This window comes from Erpetoichthys calabaricus, chromosome 1 (genome assembly GCF_900747795.2).
Source record: "Erpetoichthys calabaricus chromosome 1, fErpCal1.3, whole genome shotgun sequence".
NCBI classification, from domain to species: domain Eukaryota; kingdom Metazoa; phylum Chordata; class Cladistia; order Polypteriformes; family Polypteridae; genus Erpetoichthys; species Erpetoichthys calabaricus.
Window position 1 is genome coordinate 299,060,382 of NC_041394.2, and position 20,280 is coordinate 299,080,661.

General features: G+C 35.7%; 1 protein-coding gene across 1 annotated transcript in view; it reads right to left on the minus strand.

Annotated features, from left to right (window-relative positions):
* ppp1r12a (protein phosphatase 1, regulatory subunit 12A) overlaps positions 1–20,280 on the minus strand; it is a 355,094-nt gene that overhangs the window by 111,630 nt on the left and 223,184 nt on the right.

Consider the following 20,280-nt stretch of genomic DNA (forward strand, 5'->3'; position numbering starts at 1 on the left):
TGCTGCACTAAGTTTCCTTGGCCGACCACTGCGTCTACGATCCTCAACGTTGCCCGTTTCTTTGTGCTTCTTCAAAAGAGCTTGAACAGCACATCTTGAAACCCCAGTCTGCTTTGAAATCTTTGTCTGGGAGAGACCTTGCTGATGCAGTATAACTACCTTGTGTCTTGTTGCTGTGCTCAATCTTGCCATGACATGCCATGTCTTCCACAACCTCACCTTGGTAGCAGAGTTTGGCTGTTCCTCGCCCAGTTTTAAGCCTCCTACACAGCTGTTTCTGTTTCAGTTAATGACTGTTTCAACCTACGTGTGACATTGATGATCATTAGCACCTGTTTGGTATAATTGGTTGATCATACACCTGACTATAATCCTACAAAATCCCTGACTTTGTGCAAGTGTACCTATAAGAATTGATGCTGTGTTGAAGGCAAAGGGTGGTCACACCAAATATTGATATGATTTAGATTTCTCTTTTGTTCATTCACTGCATTTTGCTGATTGATGAAAATAAATGATTAACACTTCCATTTTTGAAAGCATTCTTTGTTTACAGCATTTTTTCACACCTGCCTAAAACTTTTGCACAGTACTATATACTATATATTATATATATAAAATTCTTTTCACGTTTGAAACAGAAATTACATATGCAAACGCAATATGGAAATTACTTAGAAAACGGAAATTACGTATGACCACATGATATGGAAATTACGTATGACCACACAACATATTATAATACAGGAACTAATCACTTTGTTTGTGGACGCCATTTTTATATCGTCTTTACGAATTGTCATTATTTGTGTGAGAGTTATTTTACTGATATTAAAAAGAACACAAACATGCTGAGAAGTGTTATTTATTCGTCCATGTGACTGTCGCGGAAACTGCCACATTGTAACTTTTTTTTAGTTGGCAATACTTGATAGTAGAAGAGATGAGGAAAACAGCTTTGCATCTTTCTACTTTTTAACTGCGCCGAGCTGTAAACGACGGGTCGGGCAGCGTCCTCTCTTCTCGTACTGTTTGTGACACTTCAAGTGCCCCATCGGCTCCTGGGAGAGTGAAAATCTTTGCGAATGAGTGTAATCGCCGCAGGACTCTGTTTGTCCCTTAAGGTGAGTTCGGGTCACTAAAACCCCGCAACATTCAAGGCTGCTGTTGTGATCAATTATTTTAAGAAGATGAACAGTTTACGTCTAATAAGATGTACAGACCTCTTCATGTAAAGTGTTGGACTTGGGAATTGTATGGACCTTCTGCCCGTTAAGCAAGGAAGGGCAGCGTCCACATTTATCAGAATTATTTTTCTCTTAAATCACAGGCACATAGTGCAAGGTTGTCAGACAGAAATTTGGACGATCACATAGAAAATGTAATTTCAATACCACAGCGGTCGTGTAGCGCCTTTCAAAACAGATGATCCAAATACATTTTACCTGCTGTTAGTAATACTTACCTGTTGTGTTATACCGCCTTTAAAATGTAGTTTACCCGAAACCACTCTAGTAGTGCTCAATGTATCTTTACTTCTTAAAATGTTAATGTTTTACTGTTTAATAACTTATAGACTACATTTTATTTTTTTCCCTTTAACTCAGTAAGCGAAGCCACTGGGTAATCAACTAGTATACATATACATACATACATTCATACATACATACATACATACATACATATACATATATACACATACATACACACACACACACACACACACACACACACACACACAGTGGAACCTCGGTTCAGGAACATTTCTAAACACGTACAAATCTGTTTACAACCAAAAAGTTCGCCAAACTTTTGCATCTGTTCACGACCACACACTCGGTATAAGAACAAGCCAGTTTCCCTTTCAGTTTGTGCGCGCTGATGATTTCCGCACGTGTTCAGTCTCTCCCTGTGCAGCGAGAGAGCGAGACGCACACACACGCGAGAGAGACACACACACACACACACACGCGAGAGAGAGACACACACACACGTGCATGAGAGAGAGGGAGGGAGAAAGAGAAGGAGAGAGAGGGCTGGCCATATAAGGGCTTGTTTTTAAAGATACAGATTCCAGCATTATTTTAACCTCGTATTTAATTAAGACTTTTTTCTATTGGATTTTTAACCTCTACTTCACTTCTGCTTACAGCGATCGGTTCGTAGCGTGCACTGTTGCAATGTTACATTTCTTGGTGGTTTATTAAATTACGGATTTTTCAAATGTTCATTTTTTCCCTGTGCTTAAAACTCATTTAAAAAAGTGTTTTTACCGCAAACTCTTGCAGTGTTAGTTTTCTCTGTTGTTCAAGGTTTTCTCAGTGTTATTCAATGTTTTTACATTTACTTCACTATTACGCTGTACATTCTGTGGTATAATTAACTATATTTGTGCTTAAAATCTTAAAAAAAAAAAAATATTTACATACAGTTCGTATGGTCTGGAACAGATTAATTGTATTTACATACAAGCCTATGAGGGAAATTACTTCGGTTCACAACCAAATCAGGTTACGACCAGAGTTTTAGAACGAATTATGGTCGTGAACCGAGGTTCGACTGTACATACAGTACATATGTTATGTGTGTGTGTATATATATATATATAAGTTTATATAATATAAAAGCAATGTCTAATGTTGCACACTTATCACACTACTCCATGATTAAAACATACCACTGTGTAGAAGTTATGTCATTTCTGAAAAAGCAAACACATGCCTGCATATGTACTTCTGAGTAACCCATATAGTGGGATGCATAAAGGCTTTGGAGGAGGCAGAAATGAGTCAGTTGCTGCCATTAAACAATTCCAAATCCACACCAGAATAGGAGAGTGGGTTGCAGAACAACACACATTAGGACTGGGTGAAGTGAGAAGAGTGAAAAGGGAGGACCTTGAGCTATCATTCCACCACTCTATATACATGCTCTGTGCATTTACAGCTAACATACACATTAAACCTGTAATGACAAAGAATTTCTTCTATAGGCAAACCCCCGTTTCATTATTTTCTTTAAATATCTTCTTCATGCCAAACTGTCAAAAATAACTGTTATTTTGGAATATGTGTTCTGTTTATCTTAATCTTACAACTAAGCAACATAAAAGTTCATAATGCAGAGATAAACATTATAAACTGAAACAACTCCAGCTTCTATACAGAAAGAACAATATTTAAGTTTTGTGATAGTGGGGGATGTAATAGGTGTTGAGATGGGTGCAAGGAACAGTAGATGCACTTATACCAGACGAAATCTTCAACAGATAATACTGAATCAGACAAGATGTATTTTCAATGTAATCAGATGCATATCCATATTGAATAAGCATAAACGTCTGCAAAAGTATTTTGGTATGAACACTACAACTGCAGTCAGTACTGTGTCAGACTTGCTACTAGTGTGTCAGTGAAGATTTAGCTTCTTGTATTTTTCAAAGCCTTCACTTCTGCATCAAGAAATGCTCTTTTATATTTGAAAGCTGATAATGCCCTCATATTTAAGTGCAGAAGAGCAAGACATATTAGAAGCTTTATAGATCTTTGGGCTTTCTACAAAAAACATCTGAAAAAGTTTATAAACAATAACTTTAAGACAGAAATAGGAAACAAAACCTAGTACTACTTCTATTGGACACAAAACTCAAGTAACCAATTTTACATCGCATTTCTGTGAATATATGCTTTAATATTACTTTAATGGCACTGGTATTTTCATTCCTCCTTCTTACATACACAAAAACACCCAACAGTCAGCTTTCCATGCACTTTTACTGATTAGGTGATTCAATTTTAATTTAGGCCAATTCACACAAACAGTACATCCAACTTCTGGATTAACCACTGAAGGACTTAGCAGGATTTTCTCTTTTGCACATATCTGCAAAAGTAAGTAATTTTTTCAGTCAACACCAATTACAAATGGTGCCAGGTAAGGTGTTTGGGCATCTGTAAGATGCAAAAAAGTAGTTCAGAACAAATATCACAGTAAAGCCTGTTTATGCCTAAAAGAAAATGGGTTAAAAGAAATGTTTCTGCTTTATTATTACAACTATTATCCAAACTAGGGTGGTCAAATTAGCCAAAACTTAGAGTCTAACACTCCAATAAAAAATAGAATATTTAACCTACATTTGAAAATATTATGTGCTACATTTACATTAGTACTGTATGTTTTTACTTTCTTATTTTTTATTAGAATTATTCTTACTTTTCGCCCTTGGTTTCTCTGTAAAGCATGAAGTGCTCATAACTAAGGTGGTGTTCTGTATAAAATGAATGTGAAGACTACATCGTTTATAAAAATGGAATACTTGAAAATACAGCTGAAAGTGTTTACAGTGCCTTTTTCTAAGGGTAATCCACAAAAAAAACCTAGCAAAATATTGCTTTGGACTGCTCAGTCTCATTAAATACAAGTATTATAAGTCTTTGTCTCAGCTATGCTTTTTTTCTACTCACTAAGGCCAGAAGACATACCGTTCCCTGCCCATACGTCATTACTGAAAATGAGACATGAGGCACTTTTAGTCTTCACTTCACTTACAGATAAAAGCAACTGAATGTTTATGTAGCAACTTACAAAAATATGTAAAGTGAGTTTAAGCATTTATTGGGACACTACCAAGAAGCGCACGTTAACTATTTAAAAGTATAAATCAGTTGATCCTGGCAGTGATGAGCAAAAGGGGATCTGTAAATGAAGAAATAGTACATCTCTCATATGGAGTTATACAATTTCATTTACTCTGAAGTAAAACAAACAATCCCTTGTTTAAATGCAAATGACACTTTCGGCCTTTGAATAAGATTTTCGTAATATGATCAAATTACATTCAAATAGAGACATCTGATCTGACAGCCCTATTCCAAACTTTTTTTAGCACAACTTAAATGGTAAGTTTAAGACACATTCGAGATGCCAACATTACTATTAACAGAAAACTGAAAAACCTTTGCTGTTTCACATTTCTTGCTGAAATATAGGTTACATTTTTAGTTTACTGCAAGTTTCACAACAGCTTTATGGAATTCTACAACCACTACTTTCTTTGCAGGTAAACAATTCTTTCAATTAAGAAATGGAACTATGAAATTGAAAGTGCATGGCTGTGTCCAGTAGTTACCAGCCTAAACAACTTGTTCCTTGATTTGGACCTGAAGACATTCCCTTGTTTAAATACACATTCAATTTCCACACAAATGTAAACGATTAATTTTACAAAAAACAAACACTTAATGAAACAATTTACTCATACATCTTTACAGAGTGCCCATGCCTAAGTTTAAAGACCCCTTGACCAATTTTCTCATTTTATTCAATAACATATGCCATTCGAACATGTTGCATTTGTCAGCTTCTATCCATTGAGGTTATCGCGTAACTTTCAAATTGCCTTTACTTTTTATTAACCCTCCTACATCAAATTACAAAAACTTTTAAATATTAATTTGTGCAAATACAATCACAGTCAAAGAAATGGAATGCAAAAAAACTGGCAATATTCAAAAATATTAAAGCATACATGCTCAGAAATACAGGGCAATAAAAAGTGAATTTGCATTTTTGCCCCCATTCATCATTTGATCACAAATCCCTATGTGAGTATAGCATGAAAAAATAAATCTGACAAAATAAGGCCCAAAACCCATGCATTACTCTGTATGAAACTGACTTTACCTTTAGTGTGTTAAGATTATTTACTATGTTTGCCAACAATGAAAAAAATGTGATAATTTCGAAAGACTATCTAAAAGACACCTCTTGGAAAATGATTGTTTTGGAAAGGTAATGGAACATGCTTCAGTTTGAGAGTAAAGAAAGTATACACTCTGAGAATGGAAAAATTCCAAAATTAAAGTTCATGCAGACATAAAATAAGCAAAATCAGTAGTCTTTATGTAAAATGCAGCAAAGCAAAAATTGATATCCTGAAGAATATGTCTATCTATTAAAAACCTTTAACACTATTAAAGCAGCATATGATAATTACATTTTAGATAGTATTAGTTTATAATGTTAACAAGCTAGTATTAAGTGAGTCTAATAATGTTGACAACTAAAGGGAAAAAGTGAAACTGCTATGAGTTGATCAAACAAGAGTGTAAGGCACAAACAAAGGAAGCTGTCACTGAAATCCTTTTGAACATGCAGACTGGTGGACAAAGCAAATCATGCAGCCTTTTGAGTTTAGCTTTCAGTATTTTGTTAAAAGTAAAAACCATAACTCCTGAGAACAACCAAAGCCTCACCATTGCCTTTTCACCCTTACTGGGCACAAGAGAAATGCCAGTTTTGCGTAAGCCTTGACGCCATGAAGCAGGATCAAATGGCTCCGATACAAGCATGATGGGAGTAATAAAATCAGACTGAAGCCAAAATTGGCACAAGTGAGATTAAGGGAAATTCAAAAGAAAGGCAATATTGTATACAGACAAGAAAAGTTGTGAGAAAATACATTAACAAATCACAATCAAACAGAAGAAATAAATTGCTTATCTCAAAATCTGACAAGATGTGAAAATAAATACAACTTGGTAAAATGTTAATATATTAAATGGCATTACAATAAATGTAAAGACCATACATAAACGTGTCATTTTTGAGGATTTCTTTTTATATAAACACACGTGCACAGCACTTTAAATATGCATACATATGAATTCCTCAGCTTCTCACAAACACAAAGCATGAAATATACACACACTAACAAAATATTAATGACAAGAATTTCAGAAAGAAACAACTGTTCTCATGGCAGTTATTTCCTGATATAGCAAGGATTAGCTAATTACCTTTCCTAATTACCTCATGCTCAATCATTGAAACCTTAGACAAACATTGCAACAGTGTGTTTAATTTTTTTGGTAAGAAGTGCTGCTGCTCTGATCTCCTACAATCTGTAAACAGTGGTAATTTATTTCACAAGATTTTAAATTTCTTAAATAACAAAACAGATAAAGCTTAGACTTTTTCTTTACACATTACATTATTAAGCAGCAGTTTTATTACAGTAATATTGACAGCGAGTTAAATGACAAATGATCAAGTTAAATGATAAAGACTGATTGGTGCTTCAGTGCTCATAAGCTACTAGTGACTCGCTCTCTCTGCAGATCTTCAAAACACTGTAGGATTTTTATTATTTTTCACAACTACCAAATTGGCATTGCATCACAATTGTATTGCTTAAAAAACAGCAATGAATGCAATTCTGAACAGTCATTCTTCGATTAAGACACAGGCTGTCTGCTCATACAAGTAAAAGAAGAGCTCAGTTGCTGCTCAAACATTATAATACATTATTTGTATATTATGAGCAAAAACATGACAGTGCACCTTCATTTTGACTATCCTTTTTAAGTAAATGGTGAAAAGGTGGGTTGTCCCCTAAAGTCAACTCATGGCATCTATTTCTTGTGTTAAATATCTAAAGGAAGATAGTACTAGAGTGTTGTACCATGTTAGGCATTATGAATTTAGTGAGAAGTCAAGCAAAATGACACCTTTTATTGGCTAACTAAAAAAATTACAATATGCAAGCTTTCGAGGCAACTCAGGCCCCTTCATCATGCAAGAGCTTGCATATTGTAATCTTTTAAGTTAGCCAATAAAAGGTTTCATTTTGCTTGACTTCTCACTAAAGAAAGATACAAATATCTACAATTACATGTCCATATGTGTCTTTTGATTATATATGAGTAATGCTGAAAGAGTCTACTAGTACAGTTGGCTTAAAAATCAACAATAAAGCCTTATTAACAGGATCTGCTTTTCAATTAGCCACTTCTACCCAGAAAGAGGGGTTACCATATATTTACTGAGCTAAAGTGATGCAAAAAAAAACTGAGAGCGCCTTTTGTATATATGTGGCTTTTTTTCTGATCTACTCTGTACAGCTTTTGCATATCAATTGTCAAACTTCCAAAAAAAAAAAAAAAAAAAAGCTAAATACTCATTTAAAAGATTGTATAACCTATTTTTTTTTTACTTCCCTTTAATACATGACACATAACAGGTAACATAGAAAGATTCCAAAGGCATCTATTTCAATTTGCAGAAGCCATAGAAGAGGTATTGGTAACTCTGGTTTTGATAACCAGATTTAGATTTTTTTTAAAAAAACTGAAAATTCAGATGAAATATTCATTTTGCTCCTTTGCTATCTCCTGCTGTGACTTGTCCTTGTGTCAGACGATTTAAAAATTATATTTAAGTGCATTTTAAATTAATTACAACTTGTGCCTTTGCTGTTTGTCTTAACTTCCAATGCAGTCCTTTTTTCAGTTTGCATGTGTTTTCCCAACAGTTAGTGTCGACCATTCCATAAAGTATTTATTTTAAGTTGTACCCTTCAATGTTTTTATTAGCTATACCTTTTTTAATACTGTCATTTTGGGTGTTTTGTATATAATTCTAAAAACAACCTACTGTCATCATGTCTGTCTCTTTTCCTGAAAAAGAGAAACTTTCTATGCCATTTTAATCACAGATTAGTTTACCGTTTTTAAAATTAATTTTAAAAGAGGTTACCTCAACTTGCATATTTTCCTCTTTACTTGTAGTCAAACCAGTGAATCACATGTACAGTACACCAGTTCAATTCTTGCTGCTTGAAATTATAGCAGGTAAACTAAATGATTTTGATGAAATTTACTTTAACAATAGCATAATTTATCAGAAAATTGATACAATAACTTGCTACTCATCATGGGCCATCGCAACCATGCAGCACCTAAGAAGAGTGGCATACTACAAGTCAACCAGCATGTTAAAGTTACAGTGGCTAGGGATGATGGATTACATAAATGCCTCACAACTTTTCAGCAGAGTTGGAAATTCACAAAATATTGCAACCTTAACACATTCTGACAGCAAATGAATGTGCTGCCTAACAGTTCCAGAGAATTTATAAAAGCTTTCCAAGAATGTTGAGTTCCTCCAAAAACTCAGCCCTCTCTTTTTCCCCCATTCTGTTATGGTACAAATAAACACAAGACATTGGACAGACATTCTTGTTTGTGAAATTCAAACCACCTGTTTTCCTTCTTTCCATTCAGCCACATAACATGCATTGTACTTCTGAGTGGCTGCACAACTCGTATTAAGCCTTGCACACATACAAGTCCACCCTTACAGATGGTCTGATTTTGCACAGCTGAATCACACATGAGCGTGATTATGTCAGTCTACAGGAATTAAGGACACAAGACCATGCCATGAATGCTCCAAACTCCCTTACGCAAAAGAAGCCAACAACTGAAATTCTCTGGAAAAGCAATGTAGTGTGACTATGGCTTGAAGAACCTCAGTGATCAAACCTTTTCTCTAAAAAATGCTGTCCTTGTGTGTGTTAAGTCATGACTGATTCTTCCAGGCTGTATTTGGAAAGGTAAAATTCAGACGGCTGAAAACATGTCAAATTATACGAATCGTGGCATTATAAGAAGTAGTGAACATGTCAAGATATCTGACAGCAGCAGTGGCATGTCTGGCTCCATACAGCCTGCAATGGCATAGGCATTAGCCACATCACTGTGATTCATGATTAGTTATCAATCCATCCTTTCATTTTCTTTTGGTCATTTTCCAAGAACAGTATCACTACAGTAGGCAGAATACAGGGATTTCTCTCACTGCCAGGTAGTTACTGTGTTTTACATATCAAAATTTAAAAGGTGGAGTCCTATACACATTCTAACTTGCAAACTATAACTGATCCCACCTAAGACTGGGCATTACAGAAAAAAATCTTATGTGAGATATGAAGCTCTTAGGTGAGATGTGACGATATCATAAGGTTAATTTTGGCTTAAATATTTAATTTCTGTCAGAAGCTAAACATGCCAATTGCACTGTAGAACATTATACAGCTCTATTTTCAATAAATAAAATAGGCATACACTAAAATCAATTCCAAATAAATAAAATAGGTAATACAAAAAAAAGTCTGAATTCTGACAAAAGTTTTAAAAGGAGAACACACTAAACACACTAAAGTTTTACAGGAGAATACACTAAATTTGTTGGTCAACTCCAAATAAATGAAATAAAATCTTAATTCTAAAATCTTAAATCTAAAACTAAAATCTAAAACCTTTCAAGTTATACATCCATCCATCCATTTTCCAACCTGCTGAATCCGAACACAGGGTCACGGGGGTCTGCTGGAGCCAATCCCAGCCAACACAGGGCACAAGGCAGGAACCAATCCCGGGCAGGGTGCCAACCCACCGCAGTTCAAGTTATACAGTAAAACTAAAAGTTCAGTTCGAAATTAAGAAGTTATTCGTACAAAATAATCTCAAGAAAACTACTTCTATACTATATCCTTTCCTTTGTATAGATCAGTGGTTCTCAGGCCCCGTTTATGCAAGGCCCACATTAACAATTCAAACATTTTTGCGGCCCACATGTTAGCCTTCGCTGGCATATAATTTATTGCTCATGTATTTAGTAATTGGGGGTTAATATTACTAATATACAGTATTATGTAATTTTTCTCTTTACATGTTTAGTTGCTCATTGCTTGCTACACAAATACAATAATAAATACAGAGAACGATAATCATTATCTGGTTTATTTTATTTTCGTTAGTAAAGTTGTCAAAGATGATGCTGTTTGGGCTTACATAGCATGTCAATTCTGGCTGAAATTTTTGATAAACACACTCAAAGATCATCCTCCACGTTCATTCTTGACCGATATTTTTTTTTCATGGCAGTCAATGCAGAAAATGAAACCTCGCACAAATAAGTTGTTGAAAAAGGTATAAGAACTTTGATCGCTAGTGCTGACAACAACGGGTATTCAAGCGAAACTATGCACCAAAAGGAAGAGGTATTCGTAGCAGAATCGTCAAATTTGGTTTGTAATGTGCGATCGCTAGACAGCTCCGCTAATTCATCTTGGGCATGACCGGTTAATTCAGAACTAAAGTACTAAAATAACTAAATTAAACAAAGCGTCTCCAAGCCCTAAAATCCTGCAGCTTGCATCCGTACGTACGGTCTGCCGCTAACAATGAGTAAAAAATGTGGATTATTTTCTTGTTTCCTCTGACTTTTTGTCTAATTTTGGTACTGATTTGAGACTTTAGCACGGCCCACCATATTCCCTGTCACAGCCCACCTTTGGTCTGCGGCCCACGGGTTGAGAACCACTGGTATAGATTCAAACGGTTTTAAATGGTTGGGGAAACAAACCCATAAATAAATAGACAAAAAAATTCTGTATATATTCTCAGTATGAATTCAAACCGCTTTCAAATGTAAATGAAGGAGAATATAAACAAAATTTAGATATTCACTTCATTATGGTCAGCTTATGCTCTAAGGTAGAAGTCTGTACTGAGGGATTCGTGGGACCCAATGCAGCTGCTTGTGACGCAGGGCTGATTTTCATAATTGCGGATGGGAGTGGGCAGTCAACACCCACGTAGCACCCAGGCAGGCGCTAGAGTCTGGGAAATTAAAATTAAATGTAAAACAGAATGTACATTCTTTATATATATATATATATATATATATATATATATATATATATATATATATATATATATATATATGGAAGAGAGGGTCTGTCATACGGTTTGCATATTTGCAGGTGGAGATCCACAAAGGGAGAAAAATGATTCACGTATCATAAAGTAGTTTTTATTCCTGAGCTTTCAACCCCAACCAGGGGTCTTCATCAGAAAATAATGCTTAGACTTACAAGAATCCAAGGTAATATATAGCAAAAAATTACGTGGGGGGTGGGGGAGGTGGCTAAGTCAGTGTGATCAGGAGGGGGGTATTGGGTGTACAGTTTATTTATTATGAACATGTTCTTCTTAAGTTTGCATATGCTGGATTTATGTCCAAGTGTCTGTTGATGGCGTTCTCATTTGATAGCCAAGATTCGGCCAGCTCTCTGGCACTTTTAGTACTGGCCTTAAATTTTACTTGTACATTGTCCCAGTTAAAAGTATGTCCTGTTGATTTAGTATGCGTATAGATCAATGATAGTGAGTCCTTTCTTCTGATGGTGTTGCGATGTACTTTATGATACGCGATTCATTTTTCTCCCTTTGTGGATCTCCAGCTGCATATATAAATACACACACACACATATTATATGCAGCCTTCTCAAGATTGCAGAGGCTAGAGAGAGCCTAACATCCACAGAGGTGCAAGCAGCATTAAAAAAAAAGGAGAGTATAAGACTGCAAAACTCATTAAAGGGAAGTCTGATATTTGGCAGTCATTTATTATTGTTAACAAACAAGTGTAGTTTCCTTGCTGCAATAAATATGCTAACATACAGTCAACACAAGTCAGACACCTCAGGTTTAAAGTGCCACGCATGTGCAGTAGTGAAAGGTCAAACTACACTAACATTCTTGCCAAACCTGTAAAAAGTAACAACGCTAAACGGGAATGCACAGTAGAAACATGCAGATTTTGTTTGCAAGGATATAGTGCTTTACAACACAGTGCTGGTGTGGGCTATAATCAACTTGAGCAGTACCTGGTTGACACGGCAGCCAAAATTGGAAAGTCTAAAGTTTAAACAGATACAGCCCAATCCAACAACTGTATCAATGGCACATGGTAGAAAAAGCCAAAAACTGATACAGAATATTGTATATGACATGTTAACGGCTGTTAATTACTATGGGTGTGCTGTTAAAATGGATATTTGGACCAAAAACATTGAGAAAACCACTTTCATATCTGCTACCATCCATTATATTAATGAGAGCTACAATCTTGTGTCAAGGGTACTTTTTACAAACCCGTTTGAAGCAAACAGATTAAAAGAGGTGAAAACATTTGCGCTTTACTGTTTGAAAAACTTAATTTAAGAATTGACTATTACTAACCGATGTAGTGTCCACATTCTTAACGTGTCATTCCATGTCAAATCAGCCAATGGTCAATGCACTTCATATTTATGCTGAGTTTAGAGGGGATGTCTATTTCATCTGGCCTCATTTAATGGTATTTAATGATAAATAAAGCAGCTGCTGTTCATGTGTTGTGCTTGATGTGCCTTTGGCGATTTATTTTTTTTACATTAATCCTATACCCAAGTTAGTGATGAAGAACATGGTAATTATCATTACTGACAAATGGGGAATTTAACCCATGTTTTGAACGGAAAATAAAAATGAAAAATTTACATAAAAAAGTAAGACTTGTTTGAGAAAGAAGGGACCATGTAGGACACAGGAAAATTAAAAAAAAATGTCTGGTCACTCCCACAGTGCATAAAGCCGGTCTGAAAATTAGGCCTAAAATTTTTTTTCCCACATTTGAGAGGTCTGCTAGTCAAACTCTGATGCAGGTTCTGCCTTGTATAGGTATCTAAACATGGAAATAATTTCAGCAGGCTGTATCAGTTAGAAGTATGCTTTCTGAAAACCAAAACTTGAAAAAAGCCAAATATGCAAAATATTTGTTTTTCATTTTTGAAGGTCTGCTCTTACCAAGTGATGTTATCTGGACCAAACACTTTGATTTTGTTATGTACTATACCTATAAAGGTACCAGTATGCACAAGCTGAGCCTTCTTGGTTTAATTCTTGATATACGGTCTTGTTAAAATAAAACCGCGTCAAATTTGACACCCCTCCCCCCTCACAAAATTGGCTGTATCTTGAAAAGTATTGATCTTACATCAAAATAATTTTACAGCGTGTCTCCTGGATAACATGGGTACACCTGAGACCAAAGTGCGAGGGATTTCTGGAAAATCAGTGTATTTGACATGGAATGACCCTAACAATTTTCTCAAGTGCTTTTACACCAGCAGTGACGGAGAAAGCACTTAAAGTTCCACAGCTTCTGGTGAGAATAAAAAAGTTAATCAGGTATATTAAACATACTGGACGATGAGGCAAGTTTATGGGTCACCCAAATAGGGAATGTATAATGCTGAATTCACTGTTGCAGCAATTTGACAGTTGGCCACTTTTCTTCTCTGAAACTATTCAAAGACACAATGACTGATTTAGAATCAGAAATTACTGAAAGAACTTGTCAACAAACTTTTCAGCACCAACTCTTAACCACAAGCTCTACAAAGTAACAACACTTCTCAGCCCAAAGCTTCTGTTTCTATATATTTTAAGAGAATCGCAAAGGAGCAAGGAACAAGAAGAAATGTGTAATAATTTGCAATAATCACAATTGAATGCAATTGCACTAAATCAAAGAGTGCAGTTAAGTTCACTGATCAGCTGGTAGTAACGCTCTCTTTCCTCACAGAGCTTGTGAACAGACGAGAAGCCACTACGTTCACAATGCTTTGCTTGGTTACTATATGCTTATATTGATAAGCAAAATGTGTGTTTCTTAAGCTACTGGTAATATGCCCACTAGAAAAATGCATGTCAATCTTAAACTTATATGTGGAACTTGTACATAGACAACACCTACCCTCCGTGTACGTTCCACATTTTTGTAGAATGAAAAGCAAGTATTAACATAGATTGTATTTTATTTCAATACAGAATAATAATTGATTGCCTACTTACAAAGCTTTAACAGGTCATGTTGCTTACACTGCTCTTTTTTTGATCCTGTCTCTCTATTATAAAAGAAATCCTGTCCCCTGTCCTGATAGTCTACGATACGTGATTTTTCTCGGAAGATAATATAAAGACCCGCGAGACGAATGAGACCTGCCACGGTGCATCTCACGGGAACATAGAACGAGAGTCTTGCGAGACACAACATACTTACAAGCAATATCAAAAAAAAAAACAAATCAGTAGTGTAAAGGCAGTCATGCAGCACACACAGCTCCAGGGCTCAGTGCATATAAAGTGTATAAGGTCAATACGGTAGAAATTAAATGAATAGGGTAGAAATGAAACGTCAACGATAAAAACGAAGAAGAAAGAAAAGCGCTGAGAAAAGAGACTCAAATGCGTTGGACAGAAAAAAGAGCAAAAAAGAATAATTGAGGTGCAAATTCAGAAAATAAGGAAAGTAATTATCAGCCCGGAACAAGAGGAATTGAAAAAAAGCACATCCAATTCGGCTCTTAAATAAATGACAGTGAGTAAAATGACAAAGTAGAACTTCATAGAGATGTTTACAAACGTTGGCGCTAAACACATGCAGAGCAGGTTAGAGACTATGAAACCAGGGAAATTAGAAAGGCTCAAAAAAAACAAAAAAAAAACCTTGGCGCTATACACATGTGGAGAAAGTTAAAGGATAACAAAGTAGGAAAATTAGAAAATATAAAAAAGTAAATATCGCAGTAGCGCAAACAAACAAACTGCCTCATTTAACTATGTACCAGTCTAACTTTGGTTTTGCACAATAATTACTACAATATTGCACCTTAACACTTAATTCTACTTTATTCACATAATTTTACTTTTTATTATGTTCTACTATACTGTTATCTTTCAATCTATGACTTTTTGTTAATCTAACTGATATTCTTCTAACTTTGCACAGTTTTTGATAAGCGGATCAGGATGCATTTCACTGCGTGTTGTCCTGTATAACTATGCATGTGACAAAGAATCTTGAGAATTTCAAAAACGGAGTTTACCGCACATGCATTTATTGGTTACTTTGTTAATGTATATATATTTATCTGTCTACTTATTTAAAAACATAAATTTACCTCAGGAGTCAAAAACGTTCTGTCTAGCCCTTGTACAAAAACCTAGACAAAAGCTGGGGTATCACCTTGTTAACCCCATGTACTTTTGGAACTGAGAGAGGAAAATAGCACGACTTTACAGACAGGAGTCCAATGTAGAACTCTACTTAGTTTGTTACTTTGTAAAAAAAAATTATTAAATGCTGATGTAGATTGTTTTGTCTATGCTGAAATTCCAAACAGAGAAACCTATCCTGACCTCATTAAAAAGATTCACCATATTGGGACTCGCAAGATTACAAATATTGTTTTTACAGAAGTTCTGAAATAAAAGTGAAACTAATGAAATAGCAACAATTCAAAGAAAAAACAATCTTAAAAGTGTGTATCCGGAAAACCAAATACGGGGGTTGGCGAGCGAAGCCCCCTAGTCTATAAAAATAAAAAAAATGCGCAAACTTGTGCTCAGAAATTTTTATTTCAGTCCCATCAGAAGAGCTATACTAAATACTGAAGAAGCAGAATCATCGCCAAAAAAAAAAAAAAAAAAAAAAAAAAAAGCGGAAAGGACAACTGGGGCCAAAGAGGGGAAACCTTTAGCCACCTCCATGTACAAGATTATGCTAAACAGGCTTATTAACTATGAGTGACTTTTTTTCTTAATTGAAGCAATAAAATAATTTAATAAAAATCAGTCCAGCGCAGACCTCTACTCCAAGTCAAAAAAGCAAATAAATCCCCATTAAGTACAGTATTGCTTGGGTCTGGGACTGTAAAATCTTACATTGTGTATGCTCTAAAGAAGTGGTCCCCAACCTTTTTGACAGCAAGGACCACTTTACTAGAAGCAAATTTTTCCAGGGACCAGTGTTTTGAGGATTCGGGGAGGGTTTGTAGGGCAGTTTTATACACAATTTACATTACATTTCGATTATTATTAAGCAGTTTGCATATGTTTGCAAACCGAGATTTTTCTTCTTTTTTTGCATATAACAAAGACATATGCATTGCATTTGTCATTCCAACAGATTGCACATCACAAACATTAACACTGTTATCGTTTTTTCGTCTCTGCCGTTTTTATAGGAGGGTGACAATGAGTTAAATTCCAATGGATGTTTTTCAAATGTTGACAAGCAATAAGCTACAGGTATCACTGAAAACGACAGAAAACAAAAACAGCAAAAACAGTACGAGGAAAGTTCGAAGAAGGAAATCTTTTTTACAATGTTTCTGTTTGGAGATCGTTGTGCAAATGTGCACAACTGAGCTGCGGCCACAGATCTAACTGCTCTGCGGATGATTCATTCAGGCATTTCAAGGTCACTTCGTTGTAATGAAAGTATCTGCTGAATGTACTTTGCAGTAACGAGATTTCTATAGACTCGTGTCATATGGGGAAACTGTCAGGACCATAAAAATACTTTGTTGTAATACTCTCTCACCTCGGTCTCTCTCCTCTCTCTGCGCCGCTGCAAAGCAAGCCCGCCACTCGTTCTGAAAAGTCTGAGTGAGTCTCCACTGCCGGCAGTTCTCTTGCAGCCCGGCTGTCGGGGACCCCTGCTCTAAAGTATGGCACTTGTTCAGTTTGTACAAAAGATTAGTGGTATTAACTGCCTTTGTGGGAACATGCTTTTGATACAATTTGCAGTGCACACTACTCTGCTTACTGTCGGACTTTAAATAGCCAAAATATCTCCACACTACCAAATTCTTCTGACCCTTCTTTTCAATAATTTTCTCATCTTTTGAGCCTTGGGTTGTGTCTGCTGGGGTGTTTTCTTTGGTAAAGCTGATTTTTACGAGATTTCTTTAACATATACTGTCATCATTTTCTTTTATCTCGCTCTCTCTCCTGACATACTGGCTTGCATGATTGCTGTAGCACATGTACTGCTGCGAGGTGCTACTCCTAAACTCAATGCTGTGTGAATCAACCTAACCTGACGTGGCTGTAACTCTATTCCAGCCACGTGATTAGTTCATTCCTCTCATTAGCATTGGCTTTTCATAATGTCAGTTAAAACATGGATGGAATGAGTTATATCGACGTTGTATCGAACATGTCTTATGTTTCTATCAACGAAAAGTTATTTCATGAAAATCATCTTTATTGTTTTATTGCCCAGCCCTATTCTCACACTTCATAAAATATACACTTTATAATTAGAAAAAAAAAGTGTTGAGCTTACAACCCAATATACTGTAACTATTATACAGTATAAACATTTATCACCTTTATGATATGCTGAATCATAATTGTGTCACATTTCACTAAAGAAACGTAAACTATAAACTATAAATGCTTTCCAAAATGGACTATACATGACAGCACTATAAAACATTCTTCGAGGCTGATGCAAACAGGAGTATCTGAAATAGGGATGCACCGATACCGAAACGGGTATCTGGTATCGGCCTCGATACCACATTTTCTAAAGTACTCGTACTCGTTAAAAGTCCCCCGATACCGGGGACCGATACCACGGTCTGAGAAATGTCTATGTTTGAGCGGCGTGTAAGGGGTTAATCACAGGCGCCGAGTGCCCGCCCCCAGGCCCCAGCTGCAGCTCAGACCGGGGAGAAGGCGAGGCGAGACATGTCAGCCGTGTGGAACTATTTCAAAGTGAATGAAGACGACAAAACAAAGGCGGACTGCAAATTGTGCTCAGCGAAATTGTCCAGAGGAGGCTCAAAAGGTAGCGCATTTAACACAAGTAATTTAATCAAGCACCTAAAATCCCAACACGACAACGAGTACAAAGAGTTTACCCACGCTTCTAAACCAACACAACCCACGCTGCAGCAAACTCTTGCAAGACGAGAGAAAATGTCCAGAGACAATCCACGTGCTGTGAAAATAACACAGGCAATTATCGAGTACATTGCATTGAGTGACCAGCCACTCTCGGAGGTAAAAAATGTGGGATTCCTGCGTCGCCTCCATGTTCTGGAGCCCAGATATGATGTCCCAAGCCGCCGCTACATGACTGACACGGAGCTGCCTAAACTACATGACTCCGTGAAAAAACATATCCACAGCCTACTGCAAGCCTCCTCTGCGTTTAGTTTCACCACGGATATTTGGACAAGCAGTTTCTTGTTTTTTTTGTTAAATTATATGACTAAAGCTGTTACCTGTAAATTTAAATCATGTTTTTATTAAGTACTCGGTATCGGCAAGTACTCGGTATCGGCGAGTACTGAAATGCAAGTACTCGTACTCGTTTTCCAAAAAAGTGGTATCGGTGCATCCCTAATCTGAAATCTCATCTTATTTGTTTATTTTTATCTTGCCTCTCATTTTCCCACTATTAACTTTCCAATGTACAGATTTCATTACACGCTTAAAACGATACCGACCCTTATTTTACTATGGAGTTAAGGCATCTACTGCAGACAAAACTTTGTTATATCTCAAAATAAAGCAGCCATAGCAACAGGAATGGGAATACTGGTGCTGGTAATGATTGCAGTAAAATAGTCAACTATTCTCTCAAATGTTTACTACCAGCCAATCCTCAAAATGTGCACAATACTGTCATCCGCCTCTACATACTACCAATTAATATTTGTGTGCAGGTAACAGGACAATCCTACCCAACTAATCATTTAATGCTTTCTCTTTAAAACGACTGACCCCCAGCATCCTTATATAATAAGAAGTTTTGTTTAAATGTAAACAATTCCAATTTTCAAAAATGTGCACTTTATACATAACAAAATTGGCAAATGTTTTAAGCCATGCCATTTATCTCACAGAAGGCATTGTTGTTTTTATGACGCGCTTAAAATCTGACAGATTTAAGTATGTATTATATTGTGCATATACTGTACACATTCAGTTTTGTTAAGTACAGTTTTCGATATATGGGTTTTTTTCTATTGTTTCTAAATATTTACTAACATTAGCAACATATAACAAAGTACATTGCATAAGTTTTAACACAAAGATAAAGAAACTGCTACAGTAAGCAGTTATGCTTAATACTGTTCCTTTCATAGCACATTCATAAAGTCCACATTTTACAAAATCCTAACACCACACAATATCCAGTGGGTGAGCAAGACTTTGCTTAGTTCAGTGGGGTGCATTTCCCTTGGTAACTCTGATAACTAGAATCATGGTTTTTATTTTCACCTTTTGCCAAAAATTCCTATTGTAACTATCTAATTTATTAACTGTTACATAAAATCTTCAACTTTGTTAATGCGTTTCCTACTTTGAGAACACTCAAAAGAAATCTTTGACACAGTTTCAATTATTCATTTATTACTACAAATTTCAAACAGTTGTATGCATGTAAGAATTGCACTTCTTCCAACTTACTGTTTTATATTTTAAAATTGATGCACTTCCTTTTAGCCCACCATTTGAGAATAGTTCTACATAAGAATAAATGGACCTGAAATAATTTCTGCATATGTTAAAAAAAAAAAAAAAAAAAAAGTAAAATTTAATCCTATGAACAATAAAAGAGAAACGTATATATAGATAACGTGTAGATAATGGATAGAAATAGATTTTGTAGCATAATGATTAAAATCAATTTCTTAAATGTGTACAAGTATAGTGGATATAGGATAAACACAGGTTTTCTTCAATTAAAACTTTTTTAAAACCATAATTAACTCTAGTATTCATTTGGAATTGAAGTACATACAAC